Below are 9,667 nucleotides of genomic sequence, written 5' to 3' on the forward strand. Positions count from 1 at the left end.
GGGCACAGTCTTGTGCAGGTTGGCACTGCTGCTGTGTGCTCAAGGGCCGCAGCGGTGCCACGTTCAGGAGACAGCACCGCACCTCTCTCCCCCATCCTCCAGCTCTTACATCCTTCCTGCTCCCTCCTTTGCAGTGTCCTCTGAGCCTTTGAGGGGTGAGCTAGGCATCCCATTTAGGGCTGAGCCTCACCAGTTACTTATTCTCGGCGCTTTGACCAGTTAGAAATCTCGGCGTTAACCATCGCACACTGCAAACGGGAGCTCAGACCAAGGCTGTAGGCTTGTCCAGTGTGTGGGTATAAGCATACATATTTAGAAGACACGTTGACACTGGGTCTTATTAGAAAAGCATAGCAATCAGCTCTTACCACTAGAAGGAGGTTTGACCCTCTTTTAATTAGCTTGTTCGCTTTCTTTTTGAATGCACATGTTACATGTAGCGTGTTTGCTTAAAATGACGACTCTCCTTAATTCAGAGGCATTCCACAGATCTGAACTCTTCAAATGCCAAGGCCACAAAAAAATAAAGACCAGATGAACTGTCACAGACTAAGGGAGGCTAAAGAGACCTAAATGTAATATTCACTAATAGAGGTGTTTCTTTCGTTTAGGATTGAAGAGATTAATGGAACCATTGGTGGAAAATGAATAAATGAAATATGAATAAATATTATGTCAATGTTAGTTTCCTGGATATGGTAATTATTTAGAATTTTTATAGAAAATATCTTACTTTTAGATTTATAAGTTAATACTAAGCCTTGAATCATTTAAGGTCAAAGGTAGCTTCATGCCTGAAAGTTAAACATTTTAGGGGCAAAAAAAGGAATAAAGAAGTAAAAACATGATACAATGTTCATAGCTGAGAACATCAGTGTACATAAGTATATGCACACATATGTATACATAAATTTATACAAAGTTTAAAATAAAAAATAACATTAAAAGATAGTTTTTAATGTTATTATTTAATGTTATTTTTTAATACTGCACAGAGATATAAGCAAATACTTAGCATCCCTGTAAGTATTGATAATATATGTTTTAATCCTAATGACATACACAAAAATTCTAATGAGGAATGCAACTTTACATTTTTATGGGGTGGTCTAATTGATCTCCTAATATGTCACTTGGAGTGGCAAATCCTGTCAGTCTTCCTCCGGCAAGACTTGTCCCTGATGAGAACTGAATGTCTCTTAAGAGCCGACAGCAAGGCCCACACACGTGAGCAACTTAAAGTGAAGCTGGCCCCTTGCCACAGTCCACTTGCTCTGCATTTTTCCTGGGTTTTCTTTCCATATTTTGCCCGCACGCACCATTTTAGACTTGCAGCTTTTCAAGGAAACATTCACAGCTTGATGAGATCTTTAAAAAAAAAAATACATTTGAAGCAGGTTAAAAACAACTATAATCTGAAAAAAAAAAAAAAACCTCTTGTTGTCTAAAGTGGGACTGAAAACTGGGAGAAGGGTTTTATTATTCTCGAAGTCCTCAGAATTGTTAGGCTTGCTTATTTTATATCGACCATGATCCTAAAATCTAAAAACTGCCCTGAGCAATCTGCCAGTGACAAGCTAAAGTGTCTCTTCCTTATGACAAGAAGACCGATCGCAATCCAACTGTCATCTTGTTTCCGTGAGTATGTATTTGTCCTAATCTATTATAGTTCAGCTAATTATAGCTTTGTATTACAAGATCTTCCGTCTAAATCAGGCCCCAAGATAAACAGATTTGCTGCTTGTCTTCCTTGTATATATCTAACTCAACTGATGAGTTATTAATAGTTTATTTTATTTTTTTATGAAGTCGATTATATATGTTTGGGCTTGCCACTAGAATGGAAAAACAGTAAGATAAAAACTGTGTATTGGTGTGTAGGCAACTGCAGCCTTCCTGAACAAAATTAAAAACCAGATCATCCCAACATGGAAAATAAAATGCAAACAGTTTGGGTAGCTCGGCTTCTCTCCTCACTCTAGAATGATGCTCTAGGTTGCTGGGCATGGCTCCCCACACTTGAGATTCCAGCACTTGAGAGGTGGAGGCATGATGGTCAGGAAATGGACATCATATTCAGCTTCATAGCAAGTTCAAAACGGCCTGGACTACAGAAGGCTGGGTCAAAAACAAAAACAGAAAAAGAGGAGAGGGGTAGGGAGGGGAGGGTATGGAGGGGAGCAGAGCAAAGGGAAAGCCAGAGGTTGAAGCAAGGGAAAGACAAATTCTTTTGGAATGGCGTTTACTGCCTGGCCTGAGCCTTCACAGATATCTACTTACTTTAAAACTCATCCCTACCTTGAAGCCAACACAAAGATCTAAACCCAATTAGCTATTTGCCTGTTTTTACCAAAGACAAAGGGATAACCAAATGTAACACGGCAGGTCAGTGTAAGATTTGATTTCCTCTTTGAGCACCAAGGAGTCTATCTGGCCTGGCTCTTGATGGGCAACAGCTTCACGCCAACAAACCAGGGGACAGTGCTTGGACTCCTGTCCCTCCTGAAGGCTAGACCCATGAAAGAGCAGGGTTGCCTGATGCTGCCAATCTGGGAATCATCCCCAGGCCACATTAGATCACTGCTGTGTCCTGCTCTAGCAGTTATAGCAACTTCTATTGTGGCAGAAAACAAAGATGGCAGCTCCAGACCCGTCAGTGAAAGTAGGAAGGGACCAGGCCACTTCCCCATAATGGAGACGCTGATAAACTCCTCCACAAGCCTGTGCAGAGACTGTGAACCAAGTGAGAAAGGCGGGAAGGAGCAGAGAGAGGAGGAATGGAGATGGCCAGGGAGAGAGGAGACCATTAATTACAAATCAGTTTCAAATAGTTACAGCTCCAGAGAACACAGCAAGGACACAACACTGAATAACAGAAGCTGGGTGAAGTTCTCAACCAAGTGGCACTGACCATGTCAGCAGCGAGAAGTAACTGGGCAGAGATGGTGTAACTGAAATTTAATAAGAAGTTGCCTCTTTCCAAGGTGTTTTTCTAAGTGTCTTTCTTTGGCTGTATTGTCTTACTAATCACATTTACCACGGATGCAGATAAGTCTGTATACTCTGGGTCTTCCTAGAATATTTCTAACATCTGTCATTTTTCATCTGAAAAGTTGATAGCCTGCCATGCCACCAGTACCAGTAATGACCATGTACAATAGATTGTGTCAATCACACCCATGGATACAGGACAGCACTGATGAGGGATGTCTTTCCGATGCTGTGAATATGTTTTATTACCATTGGTTAATAAAGAAGCCGTTTTGACCAATAGTCAGTCAGAATAGAGCCAGGTGGGAAATCCAAGCAAAGATACAGGGAGAAAAAAAGGAAGAGTCTGGGAGATGCCAGCAGCTGGTGGAGAAGCAAGATGTGAGGTAATGCTATGGCAATGTGGCAACACATAGATTAACAGAAATGGGTTAAGTTATAAGAACTAGTTACTAATAAGCCTGAGCCATCAGCCAAAATGTCTGTAGTTAATATTAAGCCTCAGAGTGGATATTCGGGAACTGTCAGGTGGGAGAGGAACCTCCAGTTACACAACACATTGGTCCTTTGTCTTTGCAGAGAGCCATGTTTTACACGCAGGTGGTTAATTAGAATGGGAGTTAATTAGTTAGGGTAGTTTGCTGTGCTTGTATCTTCAACAGATTGTGTGTTTTCTATTCTGTGGCTCCCATTGCATCCTCAGAATACATCCAATCTCATCAGAATCAGAATAAAAGACAGAGTCCATTGCATATGGATTAATACACACACAATATCAAACTCGATAAGCCACCCAAAAACATATGCACAATGATCACTAGTTTTCACATGTGGTAGACAGGTGTCTGTTTGACTTTGGTTTGCCCTCCTAAGATTGCCATGGCGGAAGCTTGGTCTCCATGGTGATGCCTTGAGTTTGAAGAACCTTGAGAGCAGAGTCTACTGGGAGATGGTATTGTCTTGAAGGCACCATCTTCAGAGGGGCTAATGCAGGTCTTGTAAGATTGGGTCCATTTCCATGAGTCGGGGTTATGACAAATTGAGTTCAGCTGTCACAACTCATTCCCTTCACAAATTCCCCATCCTCCTTTCTCCGTCCATTTCTCTGCCACACTGTGCCGCACACCACGCCCCCGTGTCTGCGTTCGGTGTGCTGGCACCCAGTTCGCAATATTTGGACAAGGGGGCTGGAGGTTAAAATACACAGACACACACAGACAGAGAGACAGCAACACGGGTCATCCTTGAATTCCCCAAGAATGCCCCCTTTATTGTGTTCAGGGGCAGACTGTATAGAGATAGCCACGCCCCACCAGAAACCACTCTGCTGCCATCAGGAACTCCTGAAGGTCTCGTGCTCAGAGCAGCTGTAGGCACTCAGATCAGGGGAAAACAAGTTGTTAACAAGAAATTCAGGATCTGGGGTCTCATAACACTGTGCAGTCAGAGATCCCTTATCACGATATTGGCAAGATGTCTTTTAGATCTGCGGGCCACCAGAATCAAAGTCAAATATCCCTCTATGCTTTATGTTACTCAGCCTTGAATAGTCTGTGATTACCACACAAATGGCCTAAGTGTTAAAATATTGTTGCTCAACAAAATGAAGCAGGTTGAACAGTATCTTAAAGCTATGAGCATCACTAAACTAAATGACATATTCCAAACACATAAGGAGAGCACAGATGTGGCCTTTTAATTAGCAGGAGACCAAATGAAAAAAAGAGGGGCTAGAGGGATGGCTTAGCCACTAAAAGCATGTATTACTTTTGCCGAGGACCCCAGTCCAGTTCACAACACCCATGTTGGGCGGCTCACAACCACTTACAACTGCAGCTCCAGAGTGTCTGGTGCCTTCTTCTGGCCTCTGCAAGCACTACATAACCATCCCCCTCTCCCACCACACATACACTTAAAAATAATTAAATAATTAAACAAAAGATTTGAGAAAACATAATATCTGGGATCTGTGTGCGTGCATGTGTGTGTGTGTGTGTGTGTGTGTGTGTGTGTATGGACGGGTAGTGTACATATGTACATATGCCACAATATACCTGCGGAGGTCTGAGAACAACTTGCAGGAGTCAGTTTTCGCCTTCCACCACGCAAATCCTGCGGATTGAACTCGTCTTCAGGCCGAGCAGCAAGCACTTTCTCTACACTGAACCCCCTCACTGACCCCACGGTGAATAGTCAGGACACAATATATGCCGACTGCAACATCAAAGCCCCGTGTCTAAACAGAAAGGTCCTGATAAAATGACGGCAACTTCATTTTTCTCTGTGTACTGTTCTTTTTCAAGGAACCCGTCATGAAAGGTAACTATCTTAGTAACTAGAAAGAAGAAAAAGAAAATCATTTAAACAGCTATCCAATTAAGACAATGCCACTTCAGATCTCCCAGTTTTTAATACAGGGATTCTGCCTCTGCCCCCTTCCTCCGTTAAGCCAGTTCAGGAAATGAGATGCTGTGCTTTGATAGCAGGCAGAGATCAAATTAAACTACCGAATTTCATGAGGCTAATATTTCAACTTAGCGATTTCGGCTCACTCAACTTGTTCTAACACACGTCTGCCGGATGAAGCGTTGCTTATGTGAATAATTAGCTTGAATAATTTGTGAAAGCAGAAGGACAAGCTCTTAAGGCAGTAGCTGCCTCCTCTTCCTCTGATGATCTAAAAAATAAATGTGGATGGAGAGCAAGAGGGGGCGGGCAGGTGATGGAGCCTCTTCTCCTCCCCAGGGCCTCTCCCGTGACCCAGTGCAGGACTCCTGCAGGCAGACAGGCAATGATGAGAGTTATAATGAGCAAAAACAGGTACCCAGCCGTGTTGAGAAGACCACTTGCTCAAATGGGAGAATTCGTATGGAGATAACCATTGCATTACAACCTACATGTATTAGTCATGTGATCTAGTCTATGGGACAGAGAGGAAAAAAACCTATGTTTGGGTCTGTTGGAACAGGAAGGACTGTACTGAGTTAACCAGTTCTGCCATGTTGATAGAGTCTTTGTTTTTAATAATCTACATTTATACAGGCAATCTTTTTACTGTGCTAGCTAAGTGTAAAGCTTTATTCCTTTGGTTTGGGGTAGGGGAGCAGGGTCTAACTCTGTAGCCCAGGCTGGACAGAACTCAATTTGAGGTTCAGATTGGCCTTAAATTTATGGCAGCCTCCCTGCTTCTGGGCACTAGGAATTACTGGCAGGAGCCATTATGCCCTACTTGAGAGCAAAGAAAAGCAGACAGGAGCATGGAGTGTCTCCCTGGCTTCAGCACAGCTCAGTCTGATCCACTTCCCACCTCCAGCCCTGGATATCCAGAGTCTCTTATTTTGGAGCTAGACTCAGCTGGGGCTTGAAACTGGCTCCAGACGCTCCGCAGCATCAGCAGATGGTGGAATCTTCCAGGAAGCGATTCTACTGTGGCTTTTCTATTCCCTAACCTAGTCTTTTAAACATTATGCGCTTTCTCACTCGGCTTCCCCATTTCTTAAACCGGTCTCTATCTTATCACAAGGAAGAACTGGCAGGAGGGAAGAGAGAGGGCACAGCCTCCTAGTGCATGCACACCAGGAGAAGCCTGGATTCTTTTCTTCCCAGACCTCAGGATTTCTTTCCCTTTCCCGTGCCTTCTGTTTTTACTGGTTTTTCTTTTGGGGGGAAGGAGGAGGGAGTTTGTTTGTCTGTTTGGTTGGTCAGTTTTCTGTGTGTTTTCCGTGTGCCTGTTCACATGCAGAGACCAGGGGTTGACAGTAGGTATCTGTATCACTCGACCATTTTAAACATCTTATTTTTATGTTCTGATTAGTAGACTCTCTTACTAAACCCGGAGCTCGCTGGTTGGCTAGACTTTCTGATCAGTGAGCCCCTGGAATCCTCCCTCTGCTCCTCCCAACACTGGGTCAGCAAGCCCATGCTACCATGCCCTGCTCTTCACGTGGTGCTAGAGACCCGATTTAGGTCCTCTGGCTTCCGCAGCAAGCACTTCATACACTTGTTTTGGTTTTGGTTTTCTAGACAGAGTCCGACTGTGTAGCCCAGGCTGGCTTCACACTCAGGATCTACTTATCTCAGCCTCCTAAGTGCTGGGATTCCAGCCCTGTGCACATGTGTGCAGCCACACTCAGTCCACGGTTTGATTGACTGGTTGATTGCAGACAGTTGCTAGTCAAGGCTGTCCTCAAACTCCCTACCTCACCTACAATAACCTTGAGCTTCTGATTCTTCTATGTCTGCCTCGCAAGTGCTGCTGGGATTGCTGGCTTGGTGGCACACTGTTGCCATCCCACACCGTTTGTAGTGTTAGCGGTTAAATCCAAGAAAGCTCTGTACAAGCTAGGCCAGCACTCTATCAGTTGAGCTACAATTCCAGCCCTTTACCATTGTTTTTGTTGAAACCACTTCTTTCCTTCAGTCTTATCTGGTGATTCCTTTAATGTTATCTTACTTAGTATTCATATGTGCAACATGCAAAGGCAAAAGGACAACCTGTGGGAGTGGGTCTCTCCTTCCACTATGTGTCATGGAATCAAATTCAGGTCAGCAGGCTTGGTGGCAGGTGCCTTTACCTACAGAGCTATTTCACCTGCCCTTGTACGGTGATACTTGCTTTAAAAATGATAAGATCTTGACTGAGGGTCCCAGAGAAGAAACTCTGGGTATGGATTAGATGCCCCTGTCAATCTTAACCAGTCAACTGCTTTGTAAGTAAATGACGGTTGTTAAAAAATTTTAAACCTGACAGACATTTCCCATGCTTCTACAAATTATTTAGCTCCTCATATTAAAAATATAAATATAGAATCATTTTTCTGGAAAAAAAGCCATTCTAAAAAATCCCTGCCAAAACCCAAAGTATGATAGTTTCAAAGATAGTTGCTCCACAAAAATAGCAATGTTTTTGTTCTATTTCCGTGTCTTGTTTTTATTTATTTTGTTTATTTTTTTTCTTCCTCAGCTCCTTTCTACTCATTTCCACTTGCGGCCTGTCCTCTAAGTTTCTAGGAGTTCCCCAAATCTGTCCCCTAAATTCCCCTTGGCTTAAACTAGCTAGCTTTGGTTTCAGTCTTCTAAAAATATTAACCAATATAACCAGTTTCCTTATTGCCTCCTCTCCTTGTGCTGAAAATTCCAGTGATGGAGCAGAGATTAGATAACAATAATCTAAATGTAATCTCCCAAATACATTTCCCAAATTGGCTGCCTGGAATGAAGGGAATGTCCAGCAGAATGAAGGGATGGATGGATGGATGGATGGATGGATGGATGCAAGCAGTACCACTTTGCCAGAATAAGTTTGACCCTAATTGGTCTAAACCAATGCTGTGTTAAAATTCATCCTTTCTTTTATGATTTACCACATCTCAAAAGTAAATAGAACTCAGCCCAAGTGTGAGGTGCCCTGCCAGCCTGAGCTATATAGCAAGATGTTATCTTAAATACACAGCAAACAAATGACCACTGGGACAGAGATACAGTCGTGGGCTGGCTGGGATGGCTCGATTGCTTCACAGGGATGCAGAGGGAAGATCCAACAAACATCCAGTCTCCGCTTTACTGTCAGGATACCAAGCTTCGGAGAGATGTAGCTTGCCAAGGATCCAAGACTGAAACCCACATCTCCTGGTTTATCTTATAAACCAGTATTCTCAACCTTTTTAACACTGCAACCCTTTAACACAGTTCCTCATGCTGTGCTGATCCCAACCATCAAATTATGTTCATTGCTTCTTTAGAACTATAATTTCACTACTGTTATGAATCATAATGTAAATATCTGTGTTTTCTGATGGCCTTAGGTGATCCCTGTGAAAGGGTTGTGTAACCCCCAACTGGTTGTGCTCCACAAGTTGAGAACCACTGTTAGAAATCAAAAAAATCAAAGTAATTGTATAGACTAAGAGAAACAGGTAGTGAAGACATGACCTTTAACCAGTAATCTCGTCTACTGAGACCAAACCCTCCTGCTAGATACTAAGATGAGCCCCTTACCTTTAAGATGGAGTAACACCTGGCTGTCCCAGAGAAAAGACAAAGTATCCCGTGTTTAGTGAGTGAATCTGATGCTAGATATGATGGGTAACACAGTGGAGGCCCCAAACACTGTTAGGTGTTTCGGCTTAGCAGAACCCATGCATTAAAAACCCTTGGCACGCGTTAATATAAGGATGGTGCTTTCAGATCAAGCTACCTAGCTTATTATTGGTCAATTGCAAAAACTTTTCTGCTCAAATTGTGCGTTTTACAACCCTCGGCGGAAAACCTTAACTTTAGGCTCCAGGTTGCCGGCTTCCCTCTTGGCTCTCACAAACCATCTGGTTATTGGAGTGGGAGTCTAGAGAACAGTGACATCGCGGCAGCGTTTGATCACGGTCCTCTTGAGCCTGGACTGAGAGGCGTCCCTTGAAGCTGCAGGCGACAGCGGGCTAGGAGGAGCGTCGCCCAGCGGCCGAAGCAGTGAGCCTGCAGGGATGGGGGTAGGGGTTTCCACCACCCGCAGCTCTACAGGCGGTGCCGGAAGGCGGGGCTGAAGCCTAGCGGAGCTGCCTATTGGCTGGCGGGACTGAGGAGGAGGGGTAAGTGCGTCGTGATTGGCGGAGGCTGGCGCCGGAGGGGGCGGGGCCTCTATAAAAGACGCGTGCCTTTCTCGGCTCAAGCAGTCGGGCTGTCC

The sequence above is a fragment of the Arvicola amphibius genome, chromosome 6 (assembly GCF_903992535.2).
Source record: "Arvicola amphibius chromosome 6, mArvAmp1.2, whole genome shotgun sequence".
Lineage (NCBI taxonomy): Eukaryota > Metazoa > Chordata > Mammalia > Rodentia > Cricetidae > Arvicola > Arvicola amphibius.